The following is a 17,975-nucleotide window of genomic DNA, read 5'->3' as shown; positions in this document are numbered from 1 at the left end:
CTAAGACATTCTGATTAATAGATTAGTTAAGTGTGGACTGATTAGCATGACAATTATGTGTATACTTATTTGGCTCATTCTTAAACAGTGTTTGTCAATAGTTCCTCATCAAATTTATACAGGATTTTTTCCCCTGGGCCTGTTCTCATCAACATATTCCTTGGATAAAGAATTAAGGACAACACTTTTCAGATTTGCTACAACAAAACACTGAATGAGAGAGCTAAGAAGGAAGAAAATTTAAGATGATCTTTGGTAGGTAGAGTAACCTTTCTCAGTCATTTTATCCTGAAGTAATTTTCAGATTTCAGGGAATTACTGTATAAAATCCCCAAAAGTGCAGCACAATACAATATAATCCATGTTTTATAATATTTACAAAAGCAATGTAGCAGGCCAGCAGCTGAGTTGCAGCACATAAAAATTCTCACAATTGCAACTGCTAGTATTATACAGTGTGTCAAAAAATATATTAAACAACGTTTTTCAATTGCTATCTCTTGTGGAACCCCTGGGAACCTTTCACAGAACCCTAGCTGAGATGGAGTGTTAGAGAATGGGATAAAATTAGCATAATACAAATTAACACAGACATATGCAATGTTCTTTGCTGAGAATTAAAAATCGAAACCACAGAAGATGTGAAAATGATCTCAGAACAGTTTTGACTGAAAATGGATATGACTTGGCAGTGGCTACATCAATGTAATATTATGTAATAATTCAATTTCATTCTATTTTGGTGAGAGATTATTTATCCCTTACCTTAGGGACTATTTCCAGTGCTGAGCATCACACTTCAAGAAGGATTCAGAGAAACTGGAACAGGTTCAGAAAAGAACATCTACAATGTTTTAATTTATTAAATTTAATTTAATTGATCAATACACTGGAAATTAATAGCATTAACAATAACACTTATATACCACTTCACAGTACTTTACAGCCCCCTCTAAATGGTTTACAGAGTCAGCATATTGCCCTCACAGATCTGGGTCCCCATTTTACCAACTTCAGAAGGCTGGAAGGCTGGGTTAACCTTGAGCCACTCAGAATTGAACTCCTAGAATGAGCAGTGAGTTAGCCCAGCGGTACTGCAGTCTAACAACTGTGCCACCCTGGCTCACCTTATAGAGAGAGACGAAAGATGCCAAACATGGTCTTGAGAAAAAGAAAGGGGGGGGAGAGATATCATAGCATACCTCAGATTACAAAAATAATGTTCTATAAAAGAAAGTCAAGTCCTATCCTCTTAACTTTCTGGCATTCAAGATACATAATATTGCATTGAAGATAAATTCCAGGAAAGCAAATTTCCAACTGTTTTGCAGTTGGAAATACATGTAAAAACGATTGCATGTTCAAAGAAACATAGAAACATAGAAGTCTGATGGCAGAAAAAGACCTCATGGTCCATCTAGTCTGCCCTTATACTATTTCCTGTATTTTATCTTAGGATGGATATATGTTTATCCCAGGCATGTTTAAATTCAGTTAGGGTGGATTTATCTACCACGTCTGCTGGAAGTTTGTTCCAAGAAGCTTATTCTACTTCTCCCATTCAAAAACTATGTATGTGTGGCAGTAGTGGGTTGTAAATCCTGTTGCTACTGGTTTGCTCATATGAAAAAGCTTCTGTGCAGGTGCCGAACCATCTCAGGCCGATGGGCAGAGCCTCTCACCACCGCCGCTATCAGTTTGCCAAACCATCCTGAAGAGGGAGCAACCTTGGACTAAGGAGAAACTGATTGTGAGAACAATCAACCAATGGAACGGATTGCCTTCAGAAATTGTGGGAGCTTCATCACTCGAAGCTTTCAAGAAGAGAATGGACCTTGAGAAATGGTGTAGGCAGGGTGTCCTGCTGGGGGGTGGGGGGTGGGGGTGAATTAGTTGACCTACCAGGTCTCTTCCGACTTTGTCATTCTGTTTTAAAAACAGATTAAGAGACTACTTAGAGCTACTTCAATGCAGCTACATTCAGTAAACCATACAGCAACGCACTGTGGAATATTGTCTGTGTTCTGTCGGGCTCTCTGGTAGACTCCTCCCAAAAATTCACAGGTACAAATTTCAGACACACACACGTTTGAAAATTCAAAACAATGTTCTTTATAATGAAAATTCACTTAAACCAAGCCCTCTTTTGATATAGCAAAAAGCACTGGTCTCCAAACAAACTGGTAATTTGTACAAGTCCCTTATCAGTCTTGTGATACCTAGCTTGCAGCTGTGAGGCAATTCACAGTCCTTCTTCTTTCACAAAGTGAAACACACTTTGCTCTGGTTTAGTTGCAAAGCGGGGAAAAATCAGCACACAAAAGGTCAAAGTAAGTAAAGCAGTCACGAAACACAACGATCAGATAATCCTCCACAATGGCCAAACCCACAGGCTGCTATTTATAGCAGCCTCACTAATTACCACAGCCCCACCCAACCACAGGTGGCCTCATTTTCTTTGATAATAATCTCTCAGTTGTTGTTGCCTATGCATTGCTCTCCGCATGCGTGGCTGTATCATTAACCCTTGTGCTGAATCCAAGGAGGAGCTAGATAATTGATCTCCTTCTGAGTGTCTGCCACACTCTCCTCCTCCCTGTCACTCATGTCTTCTTGGTCAGAGGAGCCTTCATCAGCAGATTCCACCGGGGGCAAAACAGACCTGCAGCATGTGGATGACTCCCCCACATCCACAGTCCTTGGGGCAGGAGCTGGGCCAGAGCTAACCACAACAGTCTGTGGAAATTCTCAATGATCCAGGTCGTGGTTGTCCTGCAGGTGTTGTTTTTTTTTCCAAAAGGCAACTGAACTTTCTTGGGGTCCCCCTCCCCCCACCTTTGGAAATTTTTCACCAGTTTTTCAGAATGAAGCAGAACATTTTCAAAGAAAAAAAGCCCAAGAAATCTTAATTGCCTTTTGAAAAGCATAGCGTGGAATATTCTATCCCCATCGTCTCTGGCAATTGGGAAAATGTGGGTTTGTAGCAATCAAAGCACAATTTGTTTGTGTGTGTGTGCAAAAACGTAATGTGTGGTATGTATAAGGAGTGAATCATTGGCATACCTTCCTTTTCTCATTTCATCTGCACCCCTTAGATTTGTTGTGCAAGTTCCTTAGCAATAACTAGCTTCAGCTAGTCTGTGCATTTCATATGAACTCCATAAAACCTTCTAAAACACCATCTGTCCAGTCTGGAAAGTGTTTTGCAAACAGCAGAAAAGCTTTTGCTGTGTTTTCCTATTCAACAGACTATGTAAGGTGATAGGCTTGCAATGAACAACTGATTTTTCTTAACCTACTAATGTTAGAAATTCAGGTACGTTATGAAGATATTTTGGTTTCTATTTATGTTTTATGTTTTATTTTTAAAAAAACCTCTTCTGATATTTAAGCCAATATTAAAAACAAGTCACTTTTTTAAAAAGGATTGTGTTCCATCATTCCTTGCAACAGAAATATTTGTATGTTTGAAACACCTGTTGAACAGATGAAAATAATGCCACAGTCCTATATCTTTCAGAATGAGGAGTAGGACACATTTTATTTGTTATAGAAATAAAGCAGGGGGAAATATCATTTACTATATTTTTTTAAAGGTCAAAAACCTCATTCATTTAATATTTGGTTACCCTAAATAAACCTCTCTTGATGAAATAGTTATAAAAGATAACAACTGAACAGAACAGCAACAATCTCATGTTGGATCTTACTATTACAAAGTAGTCCCAAATTTGTCCAGCTCATGTTTTTTAGGATGAATTTTTAAGATGTTCAAAGAATTGCAGCTTGTAAGATCCATTTCTGCCCCCCACCCCCACCCCAAAAAGTGCTCAGTGTGACATACTAAGAACATTGTGAACTGATTAACCCAAGGCATTGTTTTACCTATCAACTAGAGCTGAAGAAACATACTTACTCTTTTAAAAACAAACAATATTCTTTATTATGTTTGTGGTAAAAATGACTCCTTTTACAAAGTTTTGGGAAAGTTGAAGAAAGCATATCTTAGATTGCATGAACAATAAAGATATTACCATATACATCTTATTTTTAAAATACATATAAATAAAAATAGTACATAGAGATTCTAAATGTCTGAAAAGATGGATATATCTCACTTAGTAATGGAAATGTTTGGTTGATTGTGGACATACATTGATGACTATCTGTACTTTAAATTCTGCAGAGGTTTAGATTTCCACTACTTAAAGAATTAGTGGATAGCACTACAAGGCAGTTGTCTAGCTGTGTATTTATCCTCAGTTTTGGCCTTTGGGTAAGCATGAGTTTCAAGCATGAGGTGCAATTAATGTGCCACACATTTCTTAGTGAACCAATCTCACAGCCAGTACAAAGATTTACATCTTCTTGGCAATTATGTCCAAGTCTAAGATGGCCTATGCTTGAGTTAGAACATTGCCTAAATTCTCAGGCTGGTCTTTCTTGCTATTTTCTCTCAAGTCTAGGGAGCCAAAATTGGATTCCCACTTAAGAGCATTAGGATTCTAAGTAAACATATAGGAATGTGAAAAGGCAAAGGCCATAATTCAATCAACCTAACAGATGGCAAAGCTTCCAGATGCAGTGTGAATTCAATAAAACCTCTTTTCTTGAATTAAAAACCAGCTCATTGACTTTCTAACTGCAGTAGGTTTCTTAGTCTTTGAAAACAAGTAGAAAATGGTCCTTTAGCCATTAAATGGTTTCTCCCCCCCCCCAGCTCAATTGAAAAGGGTCTTTGGCAGAAAAAATACACAGAACCTAAGAAGGCCAGTTCAAGTACTTCAAATACTTTAATTTATTTTAATTAAAGAGAAATTTAATATGCTGGCTAAACTAGAAAATAGCAAAAGCAATAGCATTTAGACTTATACTGCTTCATAGTGCTTTACATCTCTCTAAGTGGTCTACAGAATCAGCATATTGGCCCCAATAATCTGAGTCCTCATTTTACCCACCTCGGAAGGAGGTGAGTCAACCTTCAACTGATGGTGAGATATGCACGACCAGAGGATTAAACCTCTGGTCGAAATTCCCCATGGAGCAAGGGGACGCTGCCGGCAGCTCAGTGAACCCGGAAATTCAGCTTCTGGCTGCGCGCCAAGTGAGGCGTGCCATCTAGTGGTCACAGGAGGAGGTCCTAGATCGCCCTATTTAAGGGTGATCCGAATAGGACCTCCTCCTTGCTTTCCTGGCTCCCGAAAGCGAACACCCGCCCACCCTCCGCTATTAACAGTGTGTCCTAAGGAGGTCGCCTCAAGGCCGAATAGGAATTTTTTGTGGCCTCCGCTTTAGAGGCGGCCGTTTTTTCGCCTATTCCACACTGACGGTACGGGCTGGATTGGTTAGGGGGTGTGGCGCACTCAGTTGTTAGCATAGGCCTCCCTTTGGTCATTGGGGTTTGGCAGGTTAGGGGCGGAAATGGGCAATTAGAAGCAACTGCGCATGCTCCTTTGGGCATCCTTAAAGGGTGATGGACTGCCTCTCTCCAGGAACTAGAGGTTGGAACAACTTCGGGGATTGGAGAGAGGATGTCCATGGGAATCACCGGATCCAATTTCCCACGGGGATTGGAGGGTGAACTCCTCCCACATGATGAAGGGGCGTGGCTTGGATCCAGGTGAAGGTGGCTACCTTCACCTGGTTCAGCAAGGAGTTTTTGCCCAATGTTGCCAAGGAAGATTTTGGTAGGAATTTCCGCCCGGTTAGTTTTGGCCTCTGCAGGTCCTTAGTTAAGTTTGAATTGAAATATTTAAATTTACGTATTCAAATTTATTTAAATTTATGCTAATTTAATAAAATGACCCATATTTAATCCACAATACGTCTCAGCGTCTTTACTCTGCTTCCGGGGGGAATTGAACTGCTGAACTACAACTAGCAGTTAGCTGAAATAGCCTGCAGTGCTGCACTCTAACCACTGTGCCACCCCAGCTTATAAAATAATGAAAGGGGTTGCAATGCAGATCTAATTTGATCTAAGAAAGCTACTCATACTGCAAAATAAGAACTTCAATCTCTGGAAGTGAATCAGCTTTTGAAATTCCCAGTGGTTTTTCTACAATACTTCTTGTCCATTTCCGTGTATCTATGGTAGAAAATATAAAATGGATGTTAGCAATGTAAAGATCAATCAATAACCAGTATGAACCTACTTTGCTTTGAAATACTCTTCCAAGATTTTTTCTTTTTTTAAAAAAAATATTTATTGGATTTTTTCCCCTTTAAAAACAACATATAAAAAAGACATACAAAGCATACAAAACCTACATCTAGAATACAAAAAAGAAACAAGCAGAACAAAAATAAATTTCTTTTATAGCTTCTTCATGGAGTCCTCGGAGAGGGGCAGCATACAAATCCAATAAATAAATAAATATTATTTCTCTAATCACAAGTTACAATATTGCTATCTTCAGTATCATTGATACATTATACCATTCTCTGTTCAATAAATTGAGTCACCTGTATCATTTCAACAACTATTTCATTGTTATATTTATTATGCATATATGTTATTTACATAGGAAGCATATAGAAGGTAAAGTTACCTTCTATAGGTTATGACCTATAAAGCCCTACATGGCATTGGACCAGAATATCTCCAAGACCGCCTCCCGCTGCACGAATCCCAGCGGCCGATTAGGACCCACAGAGTTGGCCTTCTTCAGGTCCCATCGACCAAACAATGTCGTCTGACAAGACCCAGGGGAAGAGCCTTCTCTGTGGCAGCCCTGGATCTCTGGAATCAACTCCCTCCAAAGATTCGAACAGCCCCCACCCTCCTCGCCTTCCATAAAATGCTGAAGACCCACTTTTGTTGCCAGGCATGGGGATAATTACCACCTTTCCCCCCTTTTTTATTATGTGTTCGGCCTTACTGATCAGTTTGAATGTGTATGATTGCATAGTTAGGGATTTTATTATGTTATTAATGCTTTCTTAAATTGTTTTAATTTTTTATTATTGGAATTGTAATGTATTGTACTACTGTTATGCTGTGAGCCGCTCCGAGTCTTCGGAGAGGGGCGGCACACAAATCTAATAAACTATAACTAAACTATAACTATAAAGGAGAAAGAGTCTATAGAATTTCTTCATTGGTGTCTCTATTTTATAATAAACTTTGGTACTTATTCTGTTTTAGCCAATTATACCATTTATCCCATGCCTCATAAAAGTCTGGTTAATCTTTATCATGTATTTCCATTGTCATGTCTTACTCATTTCATCATATTCCAAAATTTTCCTGACAACCACCAAGATTCCAAGATTTTTTTCCAGTGGTCTCCCAGAAAGGTCAATAGAGTAGGCAGAGACTCCTCAGCTCTACCCAATTCAGCTCTACAGAATTCCTTTCAAAATGTTTGCATCTAACTTTTCCTGCAGTTGCTCCATAAAAAATATTTCGATTCTGTTCTTTGAGCTTGCAATTTAAAAGGTTTTGTCAACTTTGTCTATATGCAGGTAGGGGTGGGCTGCTGCCCAGATGGGGGGGGAACGCAGTGGGGTAGCGAAAATGGAGCTCCACCCCAGAGCACCCAATTTGCACTGAAAGATGAAAGAAAATGCAGGGCATCCTGCATAAGCCACGCCCACAGTGTGGTAGTAAAAATTTTGGTAGCCGTTCACTGTATGCAGGAAATGACTAGGCTGAGGGGTCAAACATATCATCAGTCATGAGTCCCTTCACACCCACAAGAGATCTAAGTCCAGCCCACCTTGAATTCCTTTCACCCTTAAATTCCACTATTTTCCCTAGACTGCTAGTCTATATTCTTGTAGGGAGCTTAATGTTATAATAAATCTTTATACACATTTGAACTGCTTTGATATCCTGATGCTTGACAATATATTAGACCAGGGGTGTCAAACTCACAGCCTGAGGGCCAGATGCATCAGGCCACACCCATCCCCATTTTAGCAAAGGGGAAAACAAGTCACGATATGTCATGTGATGACAACATGATGCTGCAAGTTTGACACCCCTACATTAGAGAGTTGAAATCATCTTTGATTTTAATTGGCTTTTGTTAATCAAGTTAAATGTAAGGTGACATAATTTTATACCAAAAAGCGTTTTTACTGTAATTTACTGTAATTTTCTAACATGATTTCCTTGCTGCTGTCTCAATTAGATATCTTTTCTTACTTTACATTAGGAGGGCTTAGTGTGAAGGTGAGTTGTATGAAAACCCAATAGATTTAAAATAAAGCATTATATGCAGACTAGTTGAAGTCTCCGAATGTTCTTCAAGGGTAGCCCCAAGTAGAGCACATTGCAATAATTGAACCTTGAGATGATAAGGGTGTGGATGACTGTGAAAAAAGACTCCCTATCCAAATAGGTCCTCATATGGCGCACCAGACGAACCTGTGAAAAAGTCCCCCTAGCCATAGCTGAGAGATGTTACTCTAACCTCAGCTGTGGATCTAGGAGGACTCCCAAGTTGTGGATCCACTCTGAGGGAATCAGAGCCCCCCCCCCCCTGGAGTAATGGGTGGGCAGATAGAATTGTCCTTGAGAAGCAGAACCCACAGCCACTCTGTCTTGTTGGGGTTGAGCTTGAGCCTGTTGAAGCCCATCCAGACCCTCACAGCTTCCAGGCACCGGCACAGCACTTCAATTTAACTCAAGTCAACTTAACTAATGTCCAAGTGTCGCCTCTATGTTGGTTGAGGCAGGCAGTATTCCCTCGGGTACCATTTGTCAAGGGAAAGGGAGGGTTTTGCCTTCTCTTTCTTCTCAAGATCTCCATGGACAATCAGTGGGCCACTGTGTGACACAGAATATTGGACTCGATGGGCTTTGGCCCGATTCAGCATGGCTCTTCTTATGTTCCTATGTTCTAACTCAACTGATCAGTTTATTACCTCTCTATTTATAAATCTGGAATATATTATTCAAGTTTGATGTATGTATTAATTTAATGAATAAATAAATACATTGTTTCACTTTTATTTTTTAGATTTTAAACACATTGCATTCATTAGATTTATAATTGTGGAAAGCTACAGAGATGACCTTGAAGAAATTATGCAAAAATGATTATGAAAACAAAAGCATGCACCGCACCCAGAAAACAGAGAAAGCACAAGGAAGAAGCATATAAGAGGCTTACTATATGTGACACAGTCAGGCTTTCAAGATTGTGTTATTGTAATTTACAACAGTAAAGTTTTAGCTAAGTTTGTGGGTTCTGTTTCCTGATCTGGATCTCCTCAAAGGGCTCAAAGCAATGCAGCATGTTTAAAATCTAGAAAATAAAGCAGCACTGACAAACATAAACATAAACATATTTCTGCTATACAAGTTGTTCAGCAGCAAATCTGATTTTGTCATTGATTGTATAGCCATCACAGTATAATATTAAATCATGGTTTGGTGATTCATGGTACTCTTTAGAGGTGAGCAACTTGTGAGAACTTCCAGATTTTGCTGAACTACAGTTCTTAGCATTCTTCACTGCTTTCAGAGACTGCTAGGAATTGATTCCACAACATCTGAAGGGTAAAAGGCTTTAATCCAATGCATACTGGAATACCAACATTTTGATACATTGCACTTTCGGCATTCCTTCTGTTATGTATTAACTGCATATATGGTTTCACCCAGGTCTCTATAAAAGGCCTAGCTGTCAGGCTGCAAGTTGGTGGTTCTAAAGAAGCTCCTTGAAGTCTGTCCCCTGACATTATTCCCACAATTCAATACCTTCCTTCCATTTTTAGGTTTAAAAAATGCCTCACAAGTGAAGACAAATATACGTTTTTCAGGATAATATTGCAGATCCAATCTGAGTCAGTCGCTGAGATCAGAGTTTAAGTTTAAGTTTAAGTTTAATCAAATTTGTATGCCGCCCCTCTCCGCAGACTCGGGGCGGCTCACAGCAACAGCAATACAAGACAAATCCAATATTAAATTAATTTTAAGAACACCACAAGTTAAAAACCAATCATACACACTAGCATACCATACACAAATTTTATAAGCCTAGGGGGAAGGAACATGTCAATTCCCCCATGCCTGACGACAGAGGTGGGTTTTAAGGAGCTTACGAAAGGCTAGGAGGGTGGGGGCAACTCTGATATCTGGGGGGAGTTGATTCCAAAGGGTCGGGGCCGCCACAGAGAAGGCTCTTCCCCTGGGTCCCGCCAAACGACATTGTTTAGTTGACGGGACCCGGAGAAGGCCAACTCTGTGGGAGGTTTAGTCTTCTAAGTTTTCAGATTCGTGTTGGAGCCCATCTTCAGGGGAACTCTCTCTTTCCAGAAAGTGTCTGGAAGGATAAAAGTTCCCTGAGGATGGGGTCCAGCACAAATCTGAAAGTTTGAAAGAATAAACCTCTGGTACTGTTGACTGATTCATGTTGCATCCTGAAAAATGTAATTTACTCACACACGCAGCAAACGTTATAGGAGTAGACGTTAAAAGATGAATGCTCTAGACCAGTGATGGCAACCCTTTTTTTCCTCAGCTGCCAAAAGAGTGTGGGTGTGCGCTATCGCGCATGCCCGAGGCCCCACACTCATTATTTAATGCCTGGGGAGGATGAAAACAGCTTCCCCCACTCCCCGGAGGTCCTCTGGAGGCCGGAAACAGCCTGTTTCCCAACTTCTGATGGGCCCAGTAATCTTATGTTTTGCCCTCCTCGGGCTCCAATGGCTTCTCTGGAGCCAGGGAGGGTAAAAATGTCCTCAACCATCCCCACCAGAGGCCCTCTGGAAGCTAAAAATATCCTCTGTGCGAGCCAAAGATCAGCTGGCTGGCACACACATGCATGTTGGAGCTGAGCTAGGGCAACGGCTCACGTACCAGCAGATATGTCTTTGTGTGCCACCTGTGGCCATAGGTTTGCCATCACTGTTCTAGACAATGAGGAATTTAAACCAGTAAATACTGGACATCCTCTGCATTGATCTTCAATTCTCATTATAACTGTAATAAACTGTAATAAAATAAACTGTAATAAACTGTAATAAAACCATAAACTGGAATCAAGTCACTGTGTTCTACAAATATAAGAGTTATCAAAAAAGGAAGCTGGAAATAGTATTACACAAGCTTTTGAAAGGAACATTAGAATTACAGTTCCTGGCAGAATTATAAACAAAGAAAGAAATTACAATGCAGGGGAAAATTCACATGCTCTGTCATGTGCCTTAGCTGGTTGAATCAACTCTAAAATGTTTTTTTTTTAAACAAAGAAATGAATAAAAATTTACTTTTTTTGGTTGTCCTCTGTGCTTCCTGCAACAAGCAATTTAATACACAAAACAGATAAGCATTTTACAGAGTTGAGTAAAAGCAGAATGTTTGCAGTATAACTTACAAAGCAAAATGAAGCTACTGAAATCTAAAATGAAGATACAGGATATTAAAAAGTGGTAATTTTCTCCCCTTCCTCTCAGGGATAAAGTATACCCCTCAAAGAGTAGACTAGATGGACTCATAGCAACTAGGTGGACTCATAGCATCCATGATCATTTGCACTGCCTCAATTTCTTGGAGAGCCAGTTTGAAGATTCCTGGCAGCGGCAAGAGACAAGAGGAGGATGAACACTGCCACGGACAACGGCAGATTAACATTTATTTTAAGATTGGGTGGGGTCTCCTGTCTTCAAGTTTATCTCTGCCAGGATTTGTGTGTACTACTGGTGCTTTCTGAGAGTTGCTCCAGTCTTGTCAGGCTACAACTGTGGCATTCTGACCGTGGAATGCTGCAATTGGGTTACTGGGAAAAAAGAAACAGAAAATGGCGGCAGTGGAAGAGGAGAAGCGGGCAGAGTGAGAGACTGTCTGGCTGACCCTCTCAGCTGCCCTATCTTTCCAAAGCCCAATTTTTTTCTCTCTCTGGCGCCCTCTGTGGAAACCTCTGGAATGGCATGGTCAAGGTGTTGGATTCAGGTGGATTGGACTCATTGTTGTCATTGGGTGGTGCCTCCGGATCGATAGCTAAGTGAACTGGCTCCCAGGAATTAATCATAGCTGTAAAGAGAAGACTTCCTCTCTGGCTCCAGCCAATGCCCCGACTAAGGTGTGCAGATCAACTAGAGCAGTAACACACCCCATGTACCTCACTGATTATGTATGCTAAATTATGCACAGAACTAAGGAGGGAGGGATGTTATGTCCTAAGGAGCTGGGAAGTTTTCACTCCAGTCCGATAGGGAAGTGGAATAGGAAAAATCTGATTGGCTCCTTGCCAGAATGGCTCCCTATTTAAACCCCTGCCACTTTTATGCTTTTGTTGAAGTTTGCTCACTGTAACCAAATAAAGAGATGAAGTCACTCCAACAGTCTCCTTTTTCCCCAGTATCGGAATGCAACACATACCTCTTAATTGTTTGATAAATTATTAGTACAGTACTATGTACATAACTAGTTGGGTTTGGCAATATATAAAACAGACCAACAATATATGCTTACATGTACAGTGGTACCTCTACTTAAGAACTTAATTCATTGCGTGATCAGGTTCTTAAGTAGAAAAGTTTGTAAGTAGAAGCAATTTTTCCCATAGGAATCAATGTAAAAGCAAATAATGCATGCAAATCCATTAGGAAGGAAATAATAGCTTGGAATTTGGGTGGGAGGAGGAGGAGGAAGGAGAGGAGGAGGACAGAGCGAAGGTAGCATTTCTTTTCTCTGGGTGCTGGCAGAGGTTTATTCCCTCTCCAAGCGCCCAGATAAAGGAAAATGCTTTGTTCACTCTGGACTGCCAAAGCTTCCTTAAGTGCCACCGAAAAGCTCCTCTGGCAGTCCAGAAAATCCCAAGATTGTCAGGATTAAAGGGGGAATAGCAGGAAACTGGCTGGACCTTTGTCCTGCTCTCAAATTTCCTGGGAAATTTTTCCGGGCTCCAGTTCTTAAGTAGAAAATGGTTCTTAAGAAGAGGCAAAAAAAATCTTGAATACCCCGTTCTTATCTAGAAATGTTCTTAAGTAGAGGCATTCTTAAGTAGAGGTACCACTGTATTAGAACACTATAGCTTTAAGAGCTTGTGTTACAGATTGCCATAAGAGGAAGCCAGAAGCGTGATTCACACTCTCAACTATTCTCTGCTATATCTGTTTTGTCTTTTGACTATGTTGTAGTAAGAGCTTTGTGTTCAAATGAAGGTTTATGTATTTGCAAGCTGGACAAGTAAGCTTATAGTATTGCACAAGTATTGAGAGTTATTGACTGATTTAACTGTGTATGATTAGGATTGTTATTTGCTAAAGTAAATAATATTTTATACACTTAATGTATCTGGATTGTATTACCGAATTATTATTCATATCTCTGTACTATCAGCTGGATATCTGCTAGACCTCCATGTTTTCTCTGTGTACGTGTATCTTTCACAACTCAGAGATAACTCTGCACACTCCTTAAAATATATATTACTCTTTATGAACAATTCTAAAAACAAAAGATTAATAATCAGTATTCTGTGTTTCCATTAATAATATCAAATCATGTGCCAATTATGTCCTGTTTATTTTGTAAACTTCCATTCCTAATGTGAAAGCCCTCAATGTTTTCTTATCTAGTGTAATCCATGTAATTCTATTTAAAACAACTTGGTATGTAGCCAGAAACCATGGCAGGATTTCCAGATCCTCCCAGCTATTGAGAATAGAGTCAAAAAGCATCTCAGGTAATCACATAAATCCTAAATGTTCTAAAATGTGTTTCAAGCATGTGCTAATTGATGCACATCCTGAAAGAAGCACTTATCAATGAACTGCGTCCAAAGCTCCAAAGAATAGCAGCAACCAGCATGGAGGGAATATATAAAATCTCGAAATTCATATAAAAGACAGTTAAATGAAATTAGATATATTCAGTCACTGAGGTGCTATCAAAAACAAGACTTTGAGGGAGATAAGCAGGGGACCCTGACCCTTTTAAGATTGAAAACTTGACTCAGCCATCAGGATTAGATAAATTTCCTCCAAGGTAGAGCATTTGTTGACATTTCCCCAATTGTGTGTTTGGTTGTTGTTTTCTGCAGTGTTCAGTTGTATTGTACAGTACTTCTTTTATTATTGTACACTACTTGAAGTGAATTTTGTAAGTTGGGTGGCCATATAAATACTCTAAACCAGGGGTCTCCAACTCTGGCAATTTTTTTTTACAATTTTTTTTTATATTTTACATCTTTACATCACAAATATACAATTTCATTTTCTCAATAATAATACAATACTCTTATACATATTTTCTGTTTCATTAAAACAATTGTTTTTTTTTAATAACATCAAGACTGCTTTTTGCCATCCCTTACTTCCCTTTTGTATTTCCCACAACGCTTCACCCTCTAACCTTGATAACTTTAAGATGTGTGGACTTTAACTCCCAGAATTCCTCAGCCAGCTGGATTTTCTCTGTTTTTCCCTGAAGATTATTTGCTTTTCATCCAAGAAACCTCTTTAGTTCTCTTCAGAACTGAAGAAGATTCAGTTCTTTAGAATGAAAGAAGCTTCTTGGAGGAGAATCAAAATGTCTTCAAGGAAAATCAAAGAACAAGAGCCTCGGTGGCACAGTGGTTAGAGTGCAGTGCTGCAAGCTACTTCTGCTGATCACCGGCTGCAAGCAGTTTGGCAGATCAAATCTCAGTAGGCTCGAGGTTGACTCAGCCTTCCATCCTTCCAAGGTTGGTAAAGTGAGGACCCAGATTGTTGGGGGCAATATGCTTACTCTCTGTAAGCTGTAAAGCACTGTGAAGTGGTATATAAGTCTAAATGCTATTGCTAAATGCTAAAGTCCAGTTGCCTCTTGAAAAAACACCTTTACCTGAACCTGATACTTGGAGATGGGATGATACAGGTTATCTGGTAGCTCCACTAACTTGGATCAGGCACTGCAGGTGGTCCACACATAGATGGGTGCTTCTCAGTAATGCAGGAGCTGAAAATGATCAAGCATAATTGCAAATACACATCTGGCAGAGGGTAAAGGCACTTTTTCAGCCACCTCTCCATCAGGCACTGGAGGCTAAAACTCATACAAAGAATGGTTGCAGGAACATGGCATGGCTAGTCCAGTGAAGAGAAGGGTCAGGGGAGACATGATAGCAGGCTTCCAATATTTGGGGGGCTGCCATAGAGAGGAAGGGGTCAAGCTATTTTCCAAGGCACCCAAAGGCCAGACAAGGAATAATGGATGGAAAGTGATCAAGGAGAGGTTCAATCTAGAGCTAGGGAGAAATTTTCTGACAGTGAGAATAATCAACTAATGGAACATCTTGCCTTTGCAAGTTGTGGGAGCTTCATCACTTAAAGCTTTCAAAAAGAGACTGGACTGCCATTTGTCAGAAATGATTTAGAGTCCCCTGCTTGGGTGGTGGGGGGTTGGACTAGATGATTTACAGTGCAATTTACAGTTAATCTGTCAACTTGCCAAAATTCTCTTCCTCCTCTAACCTTTGTCTATCTTACAGAAGAGAAGGATTTAGGGGTAGTGATTTCTGACAGTCTCAAAATGTGTGAACAGGGAAAGCAAGTAGGATGCTTGGCTGCATAGCTAGAGGTATAACAAGCAGGAAGAGCGAGATTATGATCCCGCTATATAGAGTGCTGGTGAGACCACATTTGGAATACTGTGTTCAGTTCTGGAGACCTCACCTACAAAAAGATATTGACAAAATTGAACAGGTCCAAAGACGGGCTACAAGAATGGTGGAAGGTCTTAAGCATAAAACGTATCAGGAAAGACTTAATGAACTCAATCTGTGTAGTCTGGAGGACAGAAGGAAAAGGGGGAACATGATCGAAACATTTACATACATTAAAGGGTTAAATAAGGTCCAGAAGGGAAGTGTTTTTAATAGGAAAGGGAACACAAGAACAAGGGGACACAATCTGAAGTTAGTTGGGGGAAAGATCAAAAGCAACATGAGAAAATATTATTTTACTGAAAGAGTAGTAGATCCTTGGAACAAACTTCCAGCAGACGTGGTAGATAAATCCACAGTAACTGAATTTAAACATGCCAGGGATAAACAATTTTATCCTAAGATAAAATACAGAAAATAGTATAAGGGCAGACAGATGTATCATGAGGTGTTTTTCTGCCATCAGTCTTCTATGTTTCTATGTTTCTACAGATGATGTTCTTGTCTACAGAGAAATCCGCCAATTGTTGCACCTTAACCTGCAGTAGAGGCTTAGAAAAACACTCTTTACCTATTTTTTTAATAAGGCCAAGAAGAGACTGGATGTGCAGACATCCCAAATTTATGCCGGCATACTTGGTGAAAGAATTTAGCCCCTGGACAAATTCTTCTTCACTGTACCTTTGAAAACCTTCACCTCTGTTTACTAGCTTTCACTTTATTACAGCCCTTAAGCTCTGTTCTGGAGAGGTGAAAATAAATACATTTGATTCCAATTTAACAGTGAGCTTAACTCGTTACAACCCAATGTACAGTGCAAAATAGGTGCATAGTTTTACATCAAGGGTAAGCTAAAAGGATTCATTCGGGTACAGCAAAATGCAAAGAAAGATGTTTTCCATTCAAAATGGATGCTGACTGCAGAGAGAAGGGAGGTGATGGAATGAGAGGTAGTTTATATGGAATACAAGGAATCATAAGATAAAGCAGGCCAGAAAAGTATGTAGGATATGGTTTTTGGAATTCTTCTCAGCAGTAGGCACAAGAGACACTTTTTTTTCTGTGTAACAAAGTAATCTGTTACATCTGTATGTGTGTGATTAATATATGTACAGTATATATATTATACATGAATGCACTCTGTAGATACCCTGTATCTACCTCTATCTATCTATCTATCTATCTATCTATCTATCTATCTATCTATCTATCTATCTATCTATCTATCTATCATCTATCTATCTATCTATCTATCTATCATCTATCTATCTATCTATCTATCTATCATCTATCTATCTATCTATCTATCTATCTATCTATCTATCATTCTATCTATCTATCTATCTATCTATCTATCTATCTAACGATCTATCTATCTATCTATCTATCTAACGATCTATCTATCTATCTATCTATCTATCTATCTATCTATCTATCTATCATCTATCTATCTATCTATCTATCTATCTATCATCTATCTATCATCTATCATCTATCTATCTATCTATCTATCTATCTATCTATCTATCTATCATCTATCTATCTATCTATCTATCTATCATCTATCTATCTATCTATCTATCTATCTATCTATCATCTATCTATCTATCTATCTATCTATCTATCTATCTATCATCTATCTATCTATCTATCTATCGTTCTATCTATCTATCATTCTATCTATCGTTCTATCTATCTATCATTCTATCTATCGTTCTATCTATCGTTCTATCTATCATTCTATCTATCGTTCTATCTATCATTCTATCTATCATTCTATCGTTCTATCTATCGTTCTATCATTCTATCGTTCTATCTATCATTCTATCTACCTACCTACCTACCTACCTACTGAAAACCTTAAACTGACATTTAAGTACAGCAAAGCCTTTCTTCAAGCTAACTGTCTTTCCCCAGGACCTGCCAGATGGCATTGCTTGGCTGATGGGACGAAGGCCAACTTGTGGGCCCTGACAGGCCACTGCGATACATGAGGCAGGAGACAGTTCCGTAAATAACTTGGTCCTAAGCCATGTAGGGCTTAATGACACTTTGAAGTGTCATTAAAGGCTTCATGTTTGGTATATTTGCATAGATGTGCAAGGGAATGAAAGTGAAGCTGTGTCTCCTGGAATGATACTGCAGAAGATATTGGACTTTTTGCTTTGTTAAATAGGATGACCAAATCAACTTAGAGATGCTATCAAAAAGAGCCCTATGCCAGGAGTTCCTAGAAGGCTGATGTGTAATGTCAGAGTCAATGGAAAGGGCTACAGAAAAGAAGGAGAGAAACAAAACAAAAAGAAAATTAGGAGCTCAGATATTAGGGAGGAGAGAGGGGCAGAGAGAAGAATGGAAGCAATGGATGGTGGA

Source organism: Erythrolamprus reginae, chromosome 1 (assembly GCF_031021105.1).
Source record: "Erythrolamprus reginae isolate rEryReg1 chromosome 1, rEryReg1.hap1, whole genome shotgun sequence".
NCBI lineage: Eukaryota > Metazoa > Chordata > Lepidosauria > Squamata > Dipsadidae > Erythrolamprus > Erythrolamprus reginae.
This window is presented reverse-complemented; position numbering follows the sequence as displayed.